Source organism: Lissotriton vulgaris, chromosome 4_1 (genome assembly GCF_964263255.1).
Source record: "Lissotriton vulgaris chromosome 4_1, aLisVul1.2, whole genome shotgun sequence".
Taxonomy (NCBI): Eukaryota; Metazoa; Chordata; class Amphibia; order Caudata; family Salamandridae; genus Lissotriton; species Lissotriton vulgaris.
In genome coordinates this window covers 717,014,086-717,037,036 of record NC_141691.1, presented here as the reverse complement: position 1 = coordinate 717,037,036, position 22,951 = coordinate 717,014,086, and positions in this window count along the sequence as shown.

Genomic DNA, 22,951 nt, shown 5'->3' with positions numbered 1-22,951 from the left:
GCACCTGCTCTGGTTTAAAGGCTTCCTAAAACATAATGATCACATCACCAGGCTCGGTCCACTAGGTAGACCAGAAGCAACGGGGCCAGTCCTATGCAACTATGCAACACACCCAGACTACGAAATAATGTCAAGCGAACAACTCCTAGTTAAACTAAAAGAATTAACAAAGGCATATAGAGAATTAGTTCAATTGGCAAGGGATGATATAAAGAACTTCCAGAAATTGAAGGAAACAGATACAGCAGCCCAACCATTGGAACTTGCCAGAATCATAGAAAAATCCTATGAAGAGCTAGGAAGAGATAGTTTGGGTGGGAAACCGGTAAAACCCCAACTAACTGAAAATCCTGAAAAAACATTTATTAAAAATTATTTAAAGACTCCAAAAAAGAGTTGGGAAGGTAATAAACAAACCATTCCCAGGGAAAAACGTTTCCAGTCCAGAGGAAGGTCTCCTCAGCGTAGAGAGAGATCTCCAGGCCGAGAAGACAAGTCTCCCCAAAGGGAACCCTATGAAAAAAGATACAACCTTAGAGATAGGGATAAAATAAGAAAACCAGACAGATATCAAGATGTTGATACACGTCCCTCTAGATCCTTCTCACTGAATCTTTCTCGATCTTCCTCACAGAAATCGGAAAGAAGAGGACGGTCAGAACACAGAGAAGAGCACGTCAAGTCCAAAGACAAGGAACCTGCTCATCAAAGTAAAAAAATTAAATTTCCCAGAAAGAAGGTAGCAAGTATTAAGATTAAACATGCCGACGGAGAGTGGGCCCAGACAATGCTAGACAGCGGAGCAGAAGTGACCATAGCTCACAAGACCCTGATGAATCTTCTTGAGACAGTGGACACGAATGAGTACATTCAAGTGGAGTTAGTGTGCCCCATAAGCTATTTGAAATAACATTACGTATAGAGGGAGATAAAACCAGGAAAATAAAAAGTCTCTTTTGGGAAAAACTTTGAAAAGGCTATGACATTCTGTTAGCTGAGAAAGACTGGCCACCAGAGTTTGTCAGGGAGTGCCCTCATGGCGAAGAAATGATTACGCCTGCCTTCTGGAATCATATCCCGATTCATAAAAAATACACATAAGAAAATGGGCAGTGGCTCAAGCTCCTGCTTTGTACAAAAATCATGTAGGATGGGATGAGGACTCACCTCACCACAAGATCCAGTTAAAAAATCAGCCCACTGCACAAAGGCAGTACCCAGTTAAACAAGAAGCTAAAAAACAAGTAAGGGAGATCGTAGATCAACTTGAATACCAAGGGGTGATCGAAACATGCCCCTCTCAAATGAATAATCCTTTGTTTCTTGTCTCCAAGCCAGATGATTCATATTGTCTAGTATTGGACTACAGACACCTTAACTCCTGTTGTAAAACATTTGCAGTACAAAACTCACATAGTGCAGCACTAATGAATAACATTGTGCGCAAAAAATATAAAACGACATTAGACATCTCTAATGGATTCTTCTGTCAAAACATAGCACATGAAAGCGGGTATTTGACCGCTTTCTCAATATTTGGATCGCAAAAACAATTTTGCCGACTCCCACAGGGATTCAAGAATAGCCCAGGATTATTCTCAGCAAGGGTAACAGAGTTACTACAAATATATGATGATGAAGCATTATCGTATGTCGATGACATCTCTCTCACAGATGATGACCTGGAGACTCACTTAAAAAGGGTGAACACCATAATACTTGGACTCGCCTCAGAGGGTTACAAATTCAACTTTAAAAAGTCACGAATTGCCCATCTAACTGTCCTATTTTTAGGATATGAATTATCCAGTGAAGACAAAAGCCTGGCAGACAATTTCTTAGAGAAATGTGCTGTACTCCAAGCACCAAAAACGCTGAATAATTTACAATCATTACAAGGTTTCCTGAATTTCGGAAGAACATACATTCTAAATTATGCTGAGAGGGTTAAACCTCTCTATGAAATAATAAAACCAGATTTCAAACAAACCAATTGGACTCAGAAACACACAGAGATTTTGAGATCATTGCAAACAGACATGTTAACTAAAACAAAATTGCAAACACGTGAAAATACACGCAATCTTGTAATCCGAGTCATCCCAGGAAGATGCGGATTCACATACCTGACCTCTAATGAGGGAGAAACGGTACCTATAGCTTACAACTCACATTCGTACACTAAAGCTGAAATGAAATTCAACTCTACAGTAAAAATTCTAACTGCGGTTCAAACTGCTGTAGCAGAAGAAAGAGCCCTGGCCCAAGGCAGAAGGATAACTGTTTTTACATCCGAACCAGCCCTTGAGGCATTAACAAGTCCACGTAATCTGGTTAAAGTGGCCTTAGATCCAAAATGGATAGAATGGTAAAATTCCTTTGCTACAGAAGACGTGAAATACTATTTTAACCCAAAACTGAAAAAACTAGATGATCTAGTATATGAACGCGAATATCCTCTGCCAGCTGAAATTCTGCCTCCAGAAAAATATACCTGCGTGATCTATATGGACAGATTCGCACAACACTATGATGTAGAAAATAAATCCTATGATGCAGCGTGCGCGATTGTTAAAGGTCGCTGGCACTCTGGTAAATTCAAACCAATGATTACCAAAACAGAATCACTCAGGAAATGTTCAGCTCAGCGAGCTGAAATAAGAACTTTAAAAATGGCGCTTGAAAATGCCGATCGCGAAATCGCCACACAAATAGTGTGCGATTCGTATTTCTGCGTCAAATCTTATAACAGTGACATCCAGACATGGATCAAAAATGGTTACAAAGATGACACAGGTGCTACAATAAAGCATAAAAGGTTTTGGGAACAATTAGTTCTTTTACAGAAAGAACTATGAAAGACTAACTTGATACACGCATTGAGTCATCGACGTGATGGTGTTCACGTTGCAGGGAATTCATTGGCTAAAACAGCCACAGCGGAAGCCGTTCACCCGGCTTCCGTAGCCACTGAAAAGCGTTCCGAAAAACACATAGATGGGGAAACCATGCTAGCGGTAAAAGCCTCATTAAAAGGCGATTATTCAGCATTACCTCTCAACTATCCACTCAGTAATACATACATAATTGATGCAAACTCCGTTCCATTTGCTCGAATCCCTGGAGTGGGGGATAGGGTAATTCCAAACATGAACCGGAGAATCTTCTTACTACAAGAAGCACATATGGGGTTGGGTCTGAGGCACCAAGAGATCCTAAAATCTCTGATGGAACTACAATCGGAGTACTGGTGGCCGGGAATGGAGCATAGATATCTACTATTTTGCAAAAAATTGCAAGGACTGCAACAGAGATCGCAGTTGTGAACCTGTCCAGCCTGTAGCCCAGATACCACTATTAGATAGCATCAGGTTATCTATAACGCAGAAATCCAGTCGGAGAAATGCGTACCCATAAGATTTAAGACTAGATTCACTTAAAAATGTAGGCCCCAGCGCTCGGCTGACGCCAGAACTGTTATAATAGATTTGCGAGTCTTTATCGGCACATACGCAATTGGCATGCTACATTCTGATCAGGGTCCTGCGTTTAGCTCTCGAGCTTACAAAGAGGCCATGAACAGTATGGGCATTGCATTGCGGTATTCTTCTCCCTTCCATCCTGAGGGAAATGTGGTTGTGGAAAGAAAAAAACGGGACATAAAGCAATCTATAACGGCGAGAATATTAGGTTCGGGTGATGGGTGGGTCAAACATTTAATAAGTGTCCAACTTAGTCTTAATATTCTGCCAAGAAACTCTCTAAAAGGTCTCACTCCATGCGAACTATTGTTCGGAACTAGAATGCATATTCAGGACCTTGATAGTCACACTTCAGTGGTAGAAGAAAAAACCTTTGATATCAAAGATCGTTTGGCTGTTTTACAGGATTTAAATAAAACAAGAAAAAACCTGAGTAACATAAAGTTAAAACAACAGTCGACAGCCACTGAAGAAAAACCACCTGTCCCAGCAAGACCTGTCTGGATTCCAAAGATTGGGGATCTGGTCAGAGAAAAGATTGCGGTAAAGAAGGAATTTGGGGCTTCATACAGAAAAGCAGTACCTGTCTTAGCTATCAACGGAACAAGATCAGTAGTACTACCGCCCCTTGCTGGTAAAAAGGAGAACCGAGTTGTATCCATCGACCTGGTAAAACCACAATTATGTGGCCAATAATAAGTGGTAGGCCAAGTGGATGCCCAAGAAATTGCAGAATACCAAAGTTTGCTACAATCCAAGAGGCTCATGCTGAGAGACTAATCAAAATTGAAACATCTGCAATGAATAAAAAAGGACTATGCAATAATGCCATGGAACTTGTGCCTCTTGAAACCCAAATAGTAGCAGTTTGTCAAGAAACACCAATCTACAATGATGTAGCCTCAGAGTATTCCAATGAAACAAAGAAAAATGAAAAAGCAAATGAAAATCCGGAAGCAATTTCAGCAATTGACAGAACTGCATCAGGCTACTTCATCAATTTCGACAATTTCTAGCATGCAGAAATGCCTCCTACAATAACTTTTAAAAACAAAGTAATTGAACTTTTTCACCAACTGAAAGAGACATATCTAATTTCACCATGGATTGAATTTTGGATTGTGTTAGGAGTATTTTTCCTCCTGCTTTGGCTCATCATGGTTCTATGTTTGGGAAACTTCATTGAGGGAAAATATAGTACAATGGACACAGCAAGTCAGAACATCAACTTGGTCCTAAAGCCACACACATCCTCTCACATCGAGAAAAGAGAACTGTCATCAGTGAACATCACAGCCATTCCAATACCCGGAGGGGTAGCTTGGGACAGAACTGATTATGACATTCTTGGCCCGGTCGAGCTCTTGAAGTATCCTCACCAGCTCAAGATTTCATTAAGTGATTTTGTGACACCTAGTACCTTCTCTGATGACTGGGACTTTGAAAACATTAATAATATGATGTCAGATTTAGTAATGTCAGCCAAATTTACAGAACAAGATTACTTGCAGGGTTCATCCAATTACAAAGAGCTATACTGCTACAACCATTATGGTGATCACTATTTGCATAAAACTGCTCAGCCTAGAAATGTTTTATCTTTTAACCAGTGGGAACACTGTCCAACTCCACCAAAAGGCAGTTTGAAAACATTTTTTGAGAAATTCCAATACTTCTCAGGGTTTAATAACAGTGATCCGAGAACGTTTTATTTTAAAATGTTAAATAGAACAGGAATTAAAACAATGTTGACTAATACTAATTTGATTTATTTAGAAAAATGTTATGACAAGATGTCTACATTTCTTGACGGGGAAGGGGGGCCATTTCTTGATGGGGACACTTACCTGCGGGGACCTGCTCCTCATCTTTGACACACCCGCTGCTGCACTCGCTCTCCCCCCCCGCCGGCGCCGCTCCTGACATCGCGGTCGCCGCGGGGAGAGAGCAAAGGGAATAAACTACAGTTCCCGGCGTCCCCTCTCTGCCACCGGGGGCGCCGAACCGCCGGATCAGCCTGCAGCGCCCGGAGGCGCATAAGAGGCAGCCGCCCCTGCTGCTGAGCGGGGGCCATTTCTTGACGGGGACACTTACCTGCGGGGACCTGCTCCTCATCTTTGACACACCCGCTGCTGCACTCGCTCTCCCCCCCGCCGGCGCCGCTCCTGACATCACGGTCGCCGCGGGGAGAGAGCAAAGGGAATAAACTACAGTTCCCGGCGTCCCCTATCTGCCACCGGGGGCGCCGAACCGCCGGATCAGCCTGCAGCGCCCGGAGGCGCATAAGAGGCAGCCGCCCCTGCTGCTGAGCGGGGGCCATTTCTTGACGGGGACACTTACCTGCGGGACCTGCTCCTCATCTTTGACACACCCGCTGCTGCACTCGCTCTCCCCCCCCGCCGGCGCCGCTCCTGACATCGCGGTCGCCGCGGGGAGAGAGCAAAGGGAATAAACTACAGTTCCCGGCGTCCCCTCTCTGCCACCGGGGGCGCCGAACCGCCGGATCAGCCTGTAGCGCCCGGAGGCGCATAAGAGGCAGCCGCCCCTCCCGCCTCGCGGGACGCGCGCAGGACCAGCCGGGCTAAGCCCGGGCAAAGGGCGGGCCCTCTGTGGCCCTCAGAGGACCTGAGGAGGACGGGGTGGGCCACCCCACTTGGTCCTAACATAAGAGGTACAGAGACATTATACCCTATACATATCTATGCTCAATTGTCCAGTGTCATAATCGGGCCCTACGTAGTCCTCCCATGATGTCTATTTGGGAAGAGCTTAATGCCATGTGCGGCACAAACTATGTCCCTGATATGTTAACCCCCCCCAGAGCGGGGAAAGACACTGATCTCATAAACTGTACCACCCAGGCTGTACCTGTATCCCCTGATTTGATCCTGTTGAACAATGAGGAAACGCCATTAAATGTCGATCTAATGTGTTGTAGCCCCTCATCCTTCCCTGCCAATCCAACTGTATTAACGCCATATAAAGCAGGGACTACATTAAATAATCCTGTTCCCCCCCTTCAATCGACCCTATTGGCCCAATTCGAGCGATTGTTGAATGCTGCTTTGTTACCCCTGGTCACTAAAATCAAGGAGTTGGGAGACAGGTTGACCGGTGTTGAACAAATAGTAAAAAGGACTTACCCACCTACTGTAAAATCCGCTGTTTCCCTACGTTCCACGCTCTCAACAAACCCTGACAAGCCTATTTCCATTGAACACAGGAAACCACATACAATTGATTCTGCCCTGAGCATTCCCTTCCCAAGGAGCCGAAATACCACCCCAAAGCCTACTAGTGCCCCTTTTAAAGCCTCTAGATATCCTCAGGTAAGAAGGCATCAAATTAATTTACCCCCTGAAGCCGCCCCCTACGTGTCCGTTCTTTCCGGGGTGCCAGAACTTGGTCAGGGCTATCACGAAACAAGCGAGGATCTGCTAAATAAGACCATCTTTTGGCTTAACAACAACAGACCGCTGCCGCCCGCCTTAGATGGCGGAATTTTGAGCGTCAGGAGGGTGGGGTGGTTATGCAGATTGCCTAAAAACATTTCGGGAGACCTGATATTAATCAGATTTAAACACAGGAACATTGTCCCCTATTTAAGACTTTCTCAACCAAAACCTGGAGATGGCCCTATTTCTACTTGGGACTTGTTTGATTTTTACCCGGGCCCCTGAGTAATGAACAATAACACTTGGTGCAAATTTAGGAAATCCCTAGAAGGATATGGGTGATAACAACTGTCATTTTTAAACGCTGCTTTTAAATGCTGTTTTTAATTGATTCCTTAAACAGTGTGTTTTTACCAATTTCTAAAGTAATTGATGAATTTTAAATTGAAATTCTATGTTTTTCTCTTTCTATTATCTTGTTTTTTAAATACCGTATAATAATGTACGCTTATATGATATTTCTCTGTTGAATATCGAATAAAGCTTATTTTTGAACCTTTTGATGTCTACATTACGTTTCGAATTTTGGAAAAACAGCATTGAAACAAAAACAATCTGGGGTTCCAAAGATTGGCAAGTACAAGGCCTAGAAGCACTGTTTTGGGCCTCCATGATCCCAGAACAAATGATATTCTTGAATGACACAATTCAACAAACTACTTCTCTTGGCCTAGCTAAGATAAAAGACTTGAATACACTGTCTATTCCGAAACCAATGCCTGATAGTGACAGCACTACTGATGTGGAGATAGACGTTTCTAATATTTTACACCAAAACAGAACACATACTGATTGGAAAAAGTGGTTGATCTGGCCAACAGACACAAATAACTGTCAAGATAAATTCCTGAACAAAACACAGGGGTTCAAAATGACCAGACCAGACCCTAGATATTACCAGAGACAACATCCAGGGATAGATACAGTATACAGTGTAGGGAAACTATGCCTTGAGTGGCTACCGACATCCACACTGGCTGAAATTAAGCAACACTTGACTTTACTTAAAGACGGTGCTGACTTGCGTGATTTCATAATGGGACCACGCAAACAGTGTCAAAAACGTTTCATAGCGGCCGGTATATACGCTGCATACAATGAAGCATGGAAAGTAATGCAAATTGAGACAGCAGAAAAAATACGAGAAATTGATTGTATAAATGTGGAAAACTCACTTTCTGTTGTGGACAATGGGTTAACGACTCTGTCTTACAGAATATGTTCACTGGACAGCTTTGTATCATCTGCCTTTGATATAATAGAGCAGGACTTACTAATGTTACAACATGGTCAGTCTCAATTACGTTCTATTGTACAGCTTGGCTGGACGTTGCAAAACCTACGTTCAGGCTACGTGCCATGGCGTTTAATCAACACAACGTCATTATTTTCTATCTTTAACCTTACTGATAAACAATTCAGTTTGGCACAAAAAGGAGCAGACTATACGATTCTGAGCATTGAAAAACTCGAGAGATTACCATTGACAATGTCAGAGAGACCTGTCATCGAATGGATAATACATGGAACGATTACAATTCCGATAATAACTTTCCAGTTTAAATACTGTCAAGAGTATATACCAGCAGGCCAGTATGAAAGGTTGGGTAAAGAATACATCAAATCAACCTGGGATTTACCTTATACACACAGATGTTACAGTGGAGGAAACAAGGAGGTATTTCTTAGTGGTAATAATTGTAAACAATCACTAGGAGGTACACTTCTGTGTCAAGGAGTTAATTTGCATGGGGCCTGCCAAGGGTCTTCAAACAACCTTTCATGTCACCTGCATGGCACGCCTGAAAAACAGATAGAGCCAGTTTTTAGACCACTTTCAAACAGTAGTTACATTTTAATAAGTGACCACAGCTGTTGTGGCATGCTGCCAGGAAAAGCCTATCTGACAACTGTAACTTCCAGGGCCATTTGCTGTATGCAAGTATTGTATCCACACAGCAATCCAGATATGGGGGCTGCGTTATGGCCTCGGCTGAATATCTCTTCTATTCGAATTGATACTTTAAGCAGAATGAAGTCTATTCTTTTACAAACAACTGCGCCTTTAACGTCATCAAAAGAAACATATGATCTGCAAGTTGCAAGGACAGCAGCAGAGATACATACCCTTTTATCAACAAATTGCCCCGTACATTTTGTAGAAGTGTTAAGCCAAATCTTAAACATGTCTGATACCAGTGGCATCGCACATGTATTTAAGACAATTTTTTCGGGACTGTTAGCACCCTTTCAAACAGTTCTGGGCATCTTCTCGAATTTTGTCCATTCTGTCTTCGGCGGCCTACCCTTAATCTTGGGACTCGTGGCAGGAATTTTATTTTTGCTCCTTCTGCACCGATATGGCAAGCCAATCCAAAGGCAAGACTCTAGCAACGATGGAAGAAACGATCCTAGCGATACGATACCTAGACCGTATAACTAAGGTCCTCGGATTGGCCCGGCTAAGAGTTCTACATACAACCTGGTTTCTTTCATTCAGACCGATCTGGCAAGATTGCATCATACCTGTGCTTCGATGTCTGCTATGCGGAGAAGTATGCGTGTTGGACATCTGTCTTACACTACAATTAGCAGTACCAATGGATATCGATACTTTGCTAGGTCCGTTAACGACTCATGCATCGTGTTGTCCCCAGCGGCTGATGACGGCATTCGTTGAGACTTCACCACTACGAGTAGGTGGCGGTGAGGTAAGAGAGGAAAGTAGCACCGAACAGGTCCAGCCTTCTGTGAGCATTGCTGATCCAACCATCGATGATAGCACTCACACAGAGAACTGCGCAGTAGCAATATTTTCAAACTTAGCCGAACTTTCACCTGATGTGGTAGACCAATTTTTTGCAGGTCTGTCTGAAATAATGTTCTCTCCAGTCAACGAGAATAACTCTTAATAAAAATAATGAGCACACAGCGTTCCCTGAACTCTGAATTCGGCCTTCAGTTGTTTTTTTTTTTTTTTTTTTTTTAAAACCTTTATTTAAAAAGTAAGGAGATACATGCGCAGGCCCACAACCACCATGGCTGGCTGCAAAGACAGTAAATAGGAGCAGGAGAAACGTAGGTCGATCAACAATCAGGATATTCCAAGTTATTTCAGACGTGGCTGTGAGGTCCGCAACACAGGATAGGAGGTTTTCATTTTAAATTTAAGAGAAGAGTAGGGGCTGCAACAACAAGGACGTCACACCTTACAGGAGAAATACACAAAGGAGACGAGGGGGGACGTACCCCACTTACAGTCGGAGACAGGCTATGACTCCAGCAACTATGAAATCTATGCGGCCGCGGCGGCCGATCTGGGCAGCAGGCGACACTACAGAAAGCAACATTGCTAAGTATCATCCCAGAAAGCCCACTCCCCAAGGACAGAGAAACAGAGGCATGTTGAGACGCCAGCAAAAGAAAAAAGGTGTAAGACCAAGAGACAGCCAACCCTACTAAAGAGGAAAAGATCCTCCCAAAGCCGGAAAAGAGCGATAGGGACCATAGAACAAAACAAACTAAAATACAAACCCCCCCCGCACCCGCCACCCTGCACCCCTGTAATGGCTACGGCCTAACCCACTAAAAGCGTGCCTGTCGCCCTGGAACTGCCCCACAGAAGGGAAAATGTAAAAGAAGTGGAGGAGGAGAGAGACAAACACACTCCCGGACACCCGGTACCCCCTGCCGGCAGTGACCTCCCCAAGGCACAATCATCGTCAATCAAAGCAAACATTTGGCAGTAACACGGGGAGGACAGTCACTAATAAGAAACCCCCCCCCACCCCAGCGCCCGGTGAGATACTCGGTGCAATCCCGGCAAAAAGAAGAACTGAGCAATCCCAGAAAAGTAAAAGTCAACCCTGAAAGGATCACGGGGAGACCTATCGCCAGAGTCACAGCAATGCGATCAGGAAAAGCGTCTCAGGTAGTCCAAAGCAGTGGCAAGGAGCAAGAACAACACAGAGTTGGAATCAGCCCTGACCAGTGCGAATCCTTCCCGTGGCACGCGCCAACCAAGCCACGGCTGACCAGAGGCAGACAAAGCGTCCACGGAAGTCCGAGGCACTGAAGATGGAACAAAGCCCGAACTCAAAATGGCGGCCCCCGCCGTACAGACGGGCCAGGATGAAGAAGAACGGCAGTCCCTCACAACAGGACCCTGAGACTCGGCGTTGACGATCAGGACCTCCAGCGACGATACTCCATTGAATAGGAAACATGAGGGGAAGACCAGGCCCTGTGATGGGTAAAGGAGAAGTGGGGCAGAAAACTTCCAAATGGGCAAGGTCAGGCTGCCGCTCGGGAACCTTAAAATGGCGGGTCAAATCGCTCGACTGGACCATAAAGTGCTGTTTAGGTGTCGCAGCGTCAGTGGCCGGTCGCGAGCAGACATTGTCCAGCTTTGCCGCCAGAGAGACATAAGTGACGTTGAATTGGGAGCGGAGCGCCCCAATTGCTGCCATTACGGATCTCAACGAAAGTGCGCCATCCGTCCCCTCCATCCCGGGGCCCTGAGGACAGAGGGGGATACGATCCCCAGACCACATCACTGGGCTTCGGGCACACATTCAGGCGATCTCGACAACAGGGGCGTCCCGAACTGGCACGCTCAACACAGTCACCGGCCGCGGGAGCAGCCCTTCAACCCCGGACCGGGAAACGGGGGTCCGGGCACACAGCCCCCGGCCACGGCTCAGGAGGATCACAGCACGTCACGATGCCTCATCCCCGGAACCCTCCATCAACGAAGCCACAAATCGGAAGTGCAAAGAATTATTCAAATCCGGAAGACCGGCCACGATCTGGGTCCCACAGCCGATGTTGACCAGTCCCCACTCGGATGGTTCAGGAATCGAGGTCCCGGCGGCAGCCCTGGAGTTGGCCGAAGATGGGACACGACATAACTCCGTCGCCGAATAAGGTAGGAAGTCCGGGATGGCACCGTTGGCATCAGGCAACCTTCATGCACCCAGGCATAGGGCGTGGGTAGAGGATAGACAACAGGATAGACGAGCCGCCGGTGGAGGTCGACGGAGCCGGGAGCATAGCATCCATCTTGGTTCGCAACGTAGCTCCTCCCCCCGGCCTTCAGTTTTTGATAAACAAAGCTACAGGAAATATTTGGAACTTTTCCCCTGAAAGCAAAATTGTTTTTGCCCATATTTTCAAAATATTTACCTTTTTTGGCACATGGTACTCTGCTTAAATTAGAACTATTCTTAGAGAACAGAGATTGTATTTTAGGATACTAGAGAAAATATTTTACCTCAGCCTCTAGCATATATACAGCAATTTGCATAAATATGTGATGAAATGGTCTCGACCTTCTTTTCTGTATTTAGAGCCATTTCATGTGTAATTTTCGCAAATTCATTCAGCTGATATATATATGCATTTATCTGAATGATGACACTGCTTGAAAAGCGTAAAGTACAAATACTCATTTTTCGTGTATTTACATTATACCATTTCAAATGCGAAATATGTATTTTGGGGTGGGTCGAAAAAAAAAAAACACATGCATCATTGAATGTTTACTATTGCTTAGTTTTTTGTAATGATGGACATCAATCCGTGGAGTGGGTGTCGTGTTCATATCTAGGACCCTAATTCGATATTCCCGATTTATGCCCTTGTGAGGTTATAATCAATAATATCCTGATAAAGGCATAAGAATCAGATTTATATTCAGTAATAGCCCATGCAATCCAAAGCACAGCACAGCTATTCCCATCAACTCGAAGACAGCACAACGCGTTCTTTAAACAAACCAAGCCTCCAGCAGCCCGGGAAAACCCCCCTGCTTTTGTTTTGATTTGAACAGAACTCCTGAAGTTCAGCAAGAACTGTTAGTTCTTGGTGACGTCTTATGTCCAACCTTACGTCAAACCCGGCCCCTTTCAGGTATAAAATACCAACAGTTGCCTTAAGCAAACACAATGTGGTTTGGAGCAGAGCGGCCATCTACTTGCCCGAGAGCCCAGCTGATGCGAGTGCCCACGGAAGCCGCCCCTCCGGTTTGACGCACTGAGAGAGACGCTGTCTTTTTCTCCAGCCGAGAAAATCCAGCTTCGGTGTTTCCAGCCTACCCTTGCGGGTTGCTGGAATATCGAGTCCTGAGGAAAGAGATACCAGACCACCCACATTCTATTACCAAGGTACGGAGCTGACTAAACCCTTAAGAGAATTCTTGATGCAGATTCTTGGCAAAATTATCTTAACCAACTTAACTTAAAACTGCTACTTACTCATCCCTTCCCAAGTATTAGGCTTAGGTCAGGTACACCGGGGTAGGCTTAGTTAGAAGCACCAGATGAGTACTTTAGTCAATGTATTTATGTATGTATATATTTTATCCATTTTAAAGTATCATATGGCTAAGAAACCGTATCAATGCTTTTACAGTATTATTTCATAATACTACTTTTACTGTACGCACTTTACTTTACTTTAAATATTGCAATTGTGGCAATTAATTTCTCTTGCATGAGAAAGAAGACTGCTCAATAAATAACATCTTTTTATTGAAAACGCCCGTCTCTCTATTTCTTTGCATTCTGGTGAAACTAAGTATGCACTGCTGACTGAGTGAAATAGCTGTCTATTGTTTTCCCACGACTGTAGTGATATACTCTTATTCTGAGGGAGCAAAGTTGTCATGTTTATGCGGTTGTCGGAAACTGAATCCCTTCTTGTCTGAGCCAGGGGAGCTTGTCCCTCCCTATTTCATTCAAGAAAGTTTCCAGTGACCTCTGAGCTAGCTGGCGCAAACCTAAATTAAGTTTAACAACGTCCGTAGAGACCTAGATGACCTCAGTCCTACGTCTACACTGCTGTTTATGTTATTCCAATGCGCAGAGCCTATTGGGAAAATAGGAACTACACTACAATGGTGAAAAAGTGTTTCCTTTTTAGCTCACTTGCGTGTTTTTGGGGGGCTGTTTGGGGGGTTCTAGGTCTTTGGGGGTGGGTTGGGGGTTCTGGAAGCACTGCTGGGAAAGTCTAATTTTGATTGAAAGTGGTTTGAAGAAAATCCATTGTGGAAAGAGGGAGTTAGGGCCCAGCTGCAGGCAGCGTTTGGAGTGATTTTGAGGTAGGCCTCACATTTTCTAAGTGTGACATTTTCCATTTTGGCTTTTGGCCTGTTTGGGGGTGTTCTACTATTTTGCAGGTGGGTTGAGGGGTCTGGGGGCATTGCTGGAAAGGTCTAATATCGGATGCAAGTGGTTTGGAGAAAATCCATGGTGAAAAAGTTTTTCCTTTTTAGCTCACTTGTGTGTTTTTGGGGGGGCTGTTTGGGGGATTCTAGGTTTTTGGGGGTGGGTTGGGGGGTCTGGGAGCACTGCTGGGAAAGTCTAATTTTGATTGCAAGTGGTTTGAAGAAAATCCATGGTTGAAAAGGGGGGTTTGGGCCGAGCAGCAGACAGCGTTTTGGCACAATTTAAACTGAGGCCTAGCAGTATTGCATGTTTTTGGGGGGACTGTTTGGGGGGTTCTAGGTTTTTGGGGGTGGGTTAGGGGGTCTGGGAGCACTGCTGGGAAAATCTTATTTTGATTGCAAGTGGTTTGAAGAAAATCCATGGTTGAAAAGGGGGGTTTGGGCCTAGCTGCAGACAGCGTTTTGGCACAATTTAAACTGAGGCCTAGCAGTATTGCATGTTTTTGGGAGGGCTGTTTGGGGGGTTCTAGGTTTTTGGGGGTGGGTTGGGGGGTCTGAGAGCACTGCTGGGAGAGTCTAATTTTGATTGCAAGTGGTTTGAAGAAAATCCATGGTGGAAAAGGGGAGTTAGTGCCTAGCTGCAGAGCGCTTTTGGAGTGATTTTGAGGTAGGCCTCAAATTTTCTAAGTTTGACATTTTCCATTTTTGCTTTTGGCCTGTTTGGGGGTGTTCTACTTTTTTGAGGGGGTTGATGAATCTGGAGGCATTGCTGAAAAGGTCTAATATCGGATGCAAGTGGTTTGGAGAAAATCCATGGTGGAAAAGGGGGGTTTGGGCCTAGCCCTAGTTGAAGAGAGTGTTTGGCACGGTTGAAAGTTAGGCCTAGTAGTAGTATTGCATGTTTTTAGGGGCTGCTTGGGGGGGTTCTATATGTTTGGGGGTGGGTTGAGGGGTCTAGGGGCACTGCTGGGAAGATCTAATATTGGATGCAAGTCGTTTGGAGAAAATCCATGGTGGAAAAGGGGGGTTTGCGCCTAGCCCTAGTTGCAGAGAGCGTTTTGGCACGGTTGAAAGTTAGGCTTAGTAGTATCGCATATTTTTGGGGGGCTGCTTGGGGGGGTGGTAGATGTTTGGGGATGGGTTGAGGGATCACTGCTGGGAAGGTATAATTTTGTTCTAAAATCGCAGTTTACACTTTACACCTAGCTTGAGGGGAAAGATCCGCAAATTTCGCCCACACTTATTTATCATTGAAAAGGAGACTCAGAGTACGCACTTTCGAAATGATGCTTGTATGTATTGTAATACTGTTGACTCTGAAACTGAAAGTGTTATTTTTGCACTACACAGCGTACCTTATATTTTTTACTCCGTGGTGTTTTAATATCACTTCCTGTTTTTCCATCAACAGTTACAGGCCAGCTTTTTTTTGCAATGGCAAAAAGGATGAACTCAGGCTTACAATTAGTGACCCGCCATTCAGCATCCGCCAGGCAGACAGTGGACAAGGTGTCTTCTGGTCCCCAACATTGATCGATGGAGCGTCAGATGGAATGGAGGAGTACCGCGAAAAAGAGGAATGGCTGGATGCATGCAGCTTCCCAAATTCAACAGGACAACTACAAAAACATACAGTTACAGTATCCATCTTCATTTCTACTTATCTTTTAAGTAATGTTATTGCTCTAAACTTCTATAAGTGTGACTCTGTGCATTTGTTTGCTCTCTGCTTCAATTCATCCCTCCAGCCATTGTATACTTCTGTCTTTGCTATTTTTTAAACTAATTTAATGTACTAAGTGGTTCTTCTCTCTGAGGCAGGTAGGCAAGTGAAATTGCGTAATTACTGCAGCCCTGTACTGTCACATTGTTTCTTCATAGTTAGTACATTGTAGAAAGTACTACTTACTTTTCAGTAACCTATCCATTTAGCAAACAACTTCATGCATGCAGTAGTGCATGCACTTCCTTTATGTCCCTTAAAAGATTTATGGATAGCCTCGTATACAAAGATTTGTTTATCTTCATTTGTTGTTTGTCCATGCTGTGTTTTTTTTCTCTCTCCAAAAAACTTTCCCCACAAACCCCATTCCCATCCTAGTTTCAAACCCTAACCCTCTTCCCCCGGGCTGTGTGGTTTTCATTGAGGTGTGAGTAACTTACAACAATAATTCCACACACTTGCTGGGGAGGATAAGGTGCAAGCAACCTCCTCAAATCAATGTTAGGGCAGCTAGATGAATCCTAGGATATTGTAATTCTGGTTAAAAAAACAACAATGAGTATTTTAAAATAAAGTCTGAATTTCATGCCCACCATCGATTGGATCCATCGTCAACATCATCCTCCTACATATCCAGAAGACTTGCTGTTACTCTGCTGTGTCAGTGTTCTTGTTGTAGCCATAATCATCCATGCAATTCATTTTCCCCATACTTATCTTCAGCATTGCTTGGGCTACTGTTCCTTCTAATACTCTTCTCAGGCCACTCAATGTCTCATTTTTTTACTTTGTTTTTCATATGCTGCTACTGCTAGTGTGGTACCACTCCTACTAACACCACAACAACGGAATTTCGGTCCGGGATGGCGTCATCGCCATTTGCCATGCAGCCAGCGCTGTCCCTAGCTCTATTCTCAAACACAAATCACAGGTAAGATAAGCATTTTGGGGAGGTAGAATAATGGGCTAGGACTGACAGTAGTACTAGTAAAGTACTAGTAGGCCAATTGAATTCACTAACTCTGTTAGTGGCACTTTTGAATATTTTTGGACGTTTTAGATAATTCATGCTGGTAGGTTTGAGGAAACCAAACGTGCCGTAACCCCGGCCTACCACCCCACAAAATAAGATCAACTTGTACACTATGTTGAAGTATGTAAAATGATTAATGATATATTTCCCCTAACAAAAATAAACTAGTGCCACCCCTCCCCACCCCAAACAATTGTCCATTTCAAATAGTCCACTAGTCCCAAATAATCCCCAACTCCCGATTTCCACTCCCCAACAGTCTTTAAAAAAGGGGCAAGGGACACAGTCACTTCCGGCGGTGTCTGGACAGGCGGTCCCGCCGCTCCTTGCAGAGGTCCCGGAGCTGTTTTTCAAGGTCGTCCACCTTGCACTCCAAGTAGTCCGCTCTTAGGCTTAGGCGGTGCATGCGTGCCTTCCAGGCTCCGGGGGGGCCAGCTACTGGTGTTCTTGCAGCTGAGCGGCGGCAGGGGGCTGTCCGAGCACAGCGCCATGCTGGAGGCTGCTGGCTGGTGGACACGGGGGGCAGCGCTGGAGGAGGTTGTTGACGCCCCCTCCTCCTGTTCTCAAGCCCACAGCCGGCAATATTCCACCCGAATGGCCTCCAGCTTCTGGGCCCTGGCCTGGGCAGCCATCTCCCTTCTGGTGAGCTTTTTGGGAGCATCTATATGAAGAAAGAAAGAAAAATAATGTAACCAATACTTTTTAACAATAACACAAAATAATTCAACATAAAGTTGTCTCACAGTAACACTAGCAATTTGCAAGCACAGTATAACATTTTGGCATGTATCTTTCCGCCGTCTCTGTAGGCCTGTAACAGTGGGAGTTTCAGGAATTCTAATACCAGGCAGCACTATGGACTCAATACATAGTCAGAGAGTCAGAGAGTACACCAGTATTCTTCTTTTTTTCTCTAGTTTTGCAAAAGAAATTAATGGAAAGGGGCGACCACTCGGTCCCCCCGAACGTATGGTGGAGTACCCCGATCCCCGCGGGAAGCCATTTTGGGCGGGAGGCGAGTCTCGGCTGGTATGCCCGAAGCGGCGTAGCAGGGGCGCGCCTTTTCCCGCCCAAGAGGGGGTTGTCCTAGACACCAACTCCGCTAGCCACGCCCTGGAGGCGGATTGGAGGTGGGTCCACGCCCGCCCGAAGAAGGATAAAAGGAGCGACAAGCCAAGGAAGCATCCTCTTGTTCCTGTGCTCTGAAGCTGCACCTCCCCGTTGCACGTGAGCTCGAGACGGAACGAAGAGCCATTTTTGAGAATTAATCGTGTGTTTTCTTCTTTCAGTGAGTTCGGAGCTTTCTGCTTAGGACCTTTGAGGAGTATACGTGGACGATGCCTAGCAAGAAGGTCGGAAAGAGGATCGGGACCGATCAGATGCTCCGTATGCTGATGAAAGACATGGCGGATATGAAAAAGCAGATGGCGGTAATGAATGGTGTGGGGGGGCCTAAGAGAGTCATCGGGCCAGCATTGCCGGGAGTGGTCCCTAGCGGGAGAGGCAGAAGGGCCAAGAAGGGAGCGTCGGGGGGGGGAGCCCCGGTGCCCGAAGTACCCCCTGCTCACCCCGATCGAGGCCCCGACTCCGGTCCCAGACGTGGGCCAACCGATCCCGGTGGTAGTCACTCCTGTGAACGGGGAGGATATGCCTCCTGAGCTGGCTGCCCAGTTGGCGGCATGGTTAGGCAAAGAAAATGAGGGGGCCACGGCTGAGGAAGCCAGGGCAATAATGAAGCAGTTGCGGCAATCGAAGGATGCTGCGAAGGCACCGTCTCCTTTTGTTTCCCCGCAGGCTCCCGTGGAACAACCAGTATCGGGCGTTGGTTCGGCAGGAACTATGGTCACAGTGGTCGGTTCAGGTAAGCAGCCGTTGCCGATTGCGGGGGAGGGATCGGTACCTTCAAGGAGGGAAAAAGTTGTTCAGCATATCCCGATTGAGGTGAAAGAAAGGATATGGGCTGATAAATACGTGAACATGTTTTCCTTGTTGACCGATCACTATGAGATTGAACATGTTAAAAATCAAAAGGAATTTCTGCATCCTAGTGTATGGCGCGCCAAGATGGCCGGTTTCAGAGTTGATGAGTCGATCGACAATTGGGGCAGAGCGTTTGGAATGTTCATTGCAATTATGGGGGAACGTAGGCCTGAATTATTGGTGGGATTAGCCGTGTATCAGACACGTATCATGGAATTTTTTGGAACATATGGTGGCAATCAATGGTTGTATTACGATAGCATATTTCGTAAGTCCAAGGAGCACGACTCATCCCTGACGTGGGATTGTTTCGACTCCATTTCCTGGCAAAAAATGGAGAAGTCAGGTACGGCGAAGTCGCCATCTTTAGGGGGGGGTATGGTTGAGTTTTCCCGCCATTCGTCTGGGGCGCCCTTTCGGGCAGGATCAAGCAATGATCAGCACACAAGGAATAATGCCAACTCAGGTAAAAAAGGGGTCTGCTGGAGCTTTAACAGAGGTAAATGTACCAGGCCGCAGGGATCTTGCAGGTTTAGGCATGAATGTACTGGGTGCGGGCAGTCCTCTCACCCCGAGACCATGTGCAGAGCCAAAAATGGTGATCCGGGAAGCAGAGGGGGCGCCAAACAGGTCTGAAATAGTCCGAGGGGCGCCTCTCCCTACCCCGATTGATATCATGGCAATGATTCCTTGGTTGAACGAATATCCGGATCATATCTCCGCTGGGGTGTTGCGAGACGGTTTTTCATATGGTTTCCGCATCCCGGCGGGGGATTTTCAGGGTAAAGCGCAATGCAGGAACCAACTGTCGGTTCTGCAGAATACGGCGGTGGTTCAAGCAAAGATTGGGAGGGAGGTGACCCGAGGTCGGGTTGCCGGCCCATTTGACATGCCGCTTGTTGCTAAGTTTGTTTGTTCTCCTCTGGGAGTGGTCCCCAAAAAGGACCCAGGGGAATTCAGGTTGATACATAATTTGTCAGCCCCAAGGGGTCTTTCGGTGAACGATGCGATTGACCCGGGAGTTTGTTCGGTGCGGTACGCATCTTTTGATGAGGCTGTCGCCATGTTGAATCGCCTGGGGCCCGGAGCGCTGATGGCCAAGTCGGACATTGAGTCGGCGTTCCGGTTGCTCCCGGTACACCCAGATGATCATCGTCTCCTTAGTTTCATGTTTCAGGGACGCTATTACATGGATAAATGTATGCCAATGGGTTGCTCCATTTCTTGTGCGTATTTTGAAAAATTCAGTAGTTTTTTACAATGGGCGTTCACAAGAACAACAGGGTTTACACATGTTATGCATTATCTTGATGATTTTCTATTTCTGGGGGCAGCCGGGGACATGGAATGTGCACAGGCTTTGAATGAATTTTGTGATCTCATGACCCGCTTTGGCGTGCCATTGGCACCAGGTAAGACAGTGGGGCCGGCTACTTCACTCGAGTTTCTTGGAATAGAGCTCGACTCCGAAGAGGGGTGCTTCCGCTTGCCTCAGGAAAAGGTAACAAAGTTTAAGACATCACTGGAAACATGTATTAGTGAGACGAAGGTAAATTTGCATCAGTTGCAGCAGGCTGTGGGTCAGCTGAATTTTGCCCTTAGAGTAATGCCGATGGCTCGCCCCTTTTCCCGCTCTATTGCTCAAGCCATGGTTGGCCTTAAGGAAGGGCACCACCGCACAAGGCTCTCGGCAGAGGTCCGCCAGGACATGCGCATATGGCTGGCATTCCTGGCGGATTTCAGCGGTCGTGTCGTGTGGACCAAACCAGCGGTCTCCTCCGTGGAGCTGGGGTTGTGGACGGACTCGGCAGGGAGCGTGGGTTTTGGCGCCATCTTGGGTACTCATTGGTCAGCACGAACCTGGCCGCCATGGTGGCACGAGAATGGGTTGACAGGTAACATTGGGTTTCTCGAGCTGTTCCCTATCCTGGTGGCTTTGAACACATGGCCTGAGGATTTTCGTGATCGCTCTGTGGTGTTCTGGTCTGACAATATGACCGTGGTTGAGTGTATCAATAGTCAGGCAGCACGCTGCAAATGGATCTTGAGACTGTTGAAAGAAATTGTCCTGCTGTGTATGAGACTAAACGTCCACTTTAGGGCGAGACATGTGCCAGGGGTGTTAAATCAGGCAGCTGATGCGCTTTCTCGTTCCCGTATGCAGGCCTTCTGGGGTTTTCTGCCCTCAGCGGACCTGGTGGCGGCACCATTTCCCGAAGCTCTCTGGTCTCTCGGTGCCCCGGACTACAAGACCTCGTGGGAGAGAGTTTAGCACCCAGGACAAGGAAGGCTTATGAAGGGGCGTTTCGTTCTTATTTGTCCTTTTTGGGTTCAGCTAGGGGGGAGATGTGGGGCCAAGAAGAGTATGTCCTGAACTTTTTGTTATCACTACATCAGGCAGGCAAATCAGTGGCTACGGCCAATAGGCACCGGGCCGCCATTTCTTTCATGGCGCGGGCCCATGGCATACAGGATCCCATGGCGTCTTTCTTGGTGCAGAAGGCGCTGCGTGGGTGGCAACGCCATGAGGGTTGCAGAGTGGATGAAAGACATCCGATAGGTCTTGAAAGGTTGGCCCTGTTACTGTCCGTACTCCCTGCGACATGTTCGTCTCAATCAGAGGCAGTGCTATTCCAGGCCGCTTTTGCATTAGCATTCCATGGGGCTATGCGGGTAAGCGAGCTGGTAGCGAGGAACAAGCAGGATACGGGGGGAGGTCTGTGCCGTGAGCACATTCAAATTAAGGGGGAGACAATGGTAGTCTCATTTGTCAGGTCCAAGACCGATCAGAAAGCAATCGGGGACAGTGTAGTGGTTCAGCGGATTCCGGGATCTCCCATGTGCCCGGTAGCATGCGTTAAGGAGTATTTAGCGCAGAGGGCGGCATCATGGGAGGGAAGCTTGCTGAGGCACGCCGACGCCACCCCGCTGACTAGGTTTCAGTTTCAGCGGGTACTAACGATGGCGATCGCAGCAGCGGGCTTGAACCCGTGCGAGTTTGGGACCCATTCCTTCCGGATAGGGGCTGCTACAGAGGCTACAGCCAGGGGTCTGAGTGTGGAAAAAGTGAAACAGTTGGGGCGTTGGTCCTCGAATTGTTATAAAAGGTATGTGCGGTTGCACATGTTGTGAAGCCTATGTCTTGCACTCACGCTTCTTCTTTTTGTTTGGTTTACAGTGTCGCGAGCTTACGAAGCAGGGCGGACTGTGCAGTCGACCCGACACCTGGGAACCAGCGGTCAAAGATCACCGGCTGAGGAAAGAGTGGTGTGGGTCGTGGGCCACTCATACGTGAGGCGTGCCGCGGACGTATTCAAAGCAGGTGACATGATTCACATGGCTGGGGAATACGGGTACAGGGTGACCTTCTACGGAAGGGGCGGGCTCTGTATTGACCAGTTTCAAAGTTTTATCGAGGGTTTGTTAGGGCGGACAAGGTCACCGCCATCTATAATCATAGTGCATCTTGGGGGCAATGATTTGGTGACCGCTGGTAGACGACTACTTCTCGAGTTGATACGATCCACAGTGAGTTGGTTGGCGAGAAGGGTTCCAGGGTGCACAATTGCATGGTCCCATATGATTCCACGAAAAGTGTGGCGGGGGGCTATTTCTGTGGCTGCTGTAAATCATTCAGTGAAGAAGGTGAATAACAAGCTTGGTAGATTGTTCCGTACTAGTACTTTGCATTCTATTCCGCATGGGTGTATCAGGGGGGACCATATGTATCTAGAGGATGGAGTTCATTTGTCCCCGGTGGGGAATTCTTTACTCATAGGAGACTTCGTAGCTTGGTTAAAGAGTTTGCAGCCATGACCTTTAGGTAGGAGTTTTTGTGGGGGGTCCGGATAGCCGGTCAACTATCCGGCCTGTGGCGATAAGGTCATGATCGGTGAGCAGGAATTAGAAGATCCCTAGAGGTAGGGCGTCACCCATTATGGATGGGAGCGCCCGGGGGAGGCGGCCATTGGCCCCTCAAACGGGGAGGCGGTCCCCTCTAAGGATGGGGACGCCGAAAGGGAAGGCGGCCATAGGCCCCTCCCTGGGGAGGAGGGGCTAGGGCCCCTCCTGGGAATTTCCCGGGGCCAGGACATCTGCGACGGCAGATGTGGT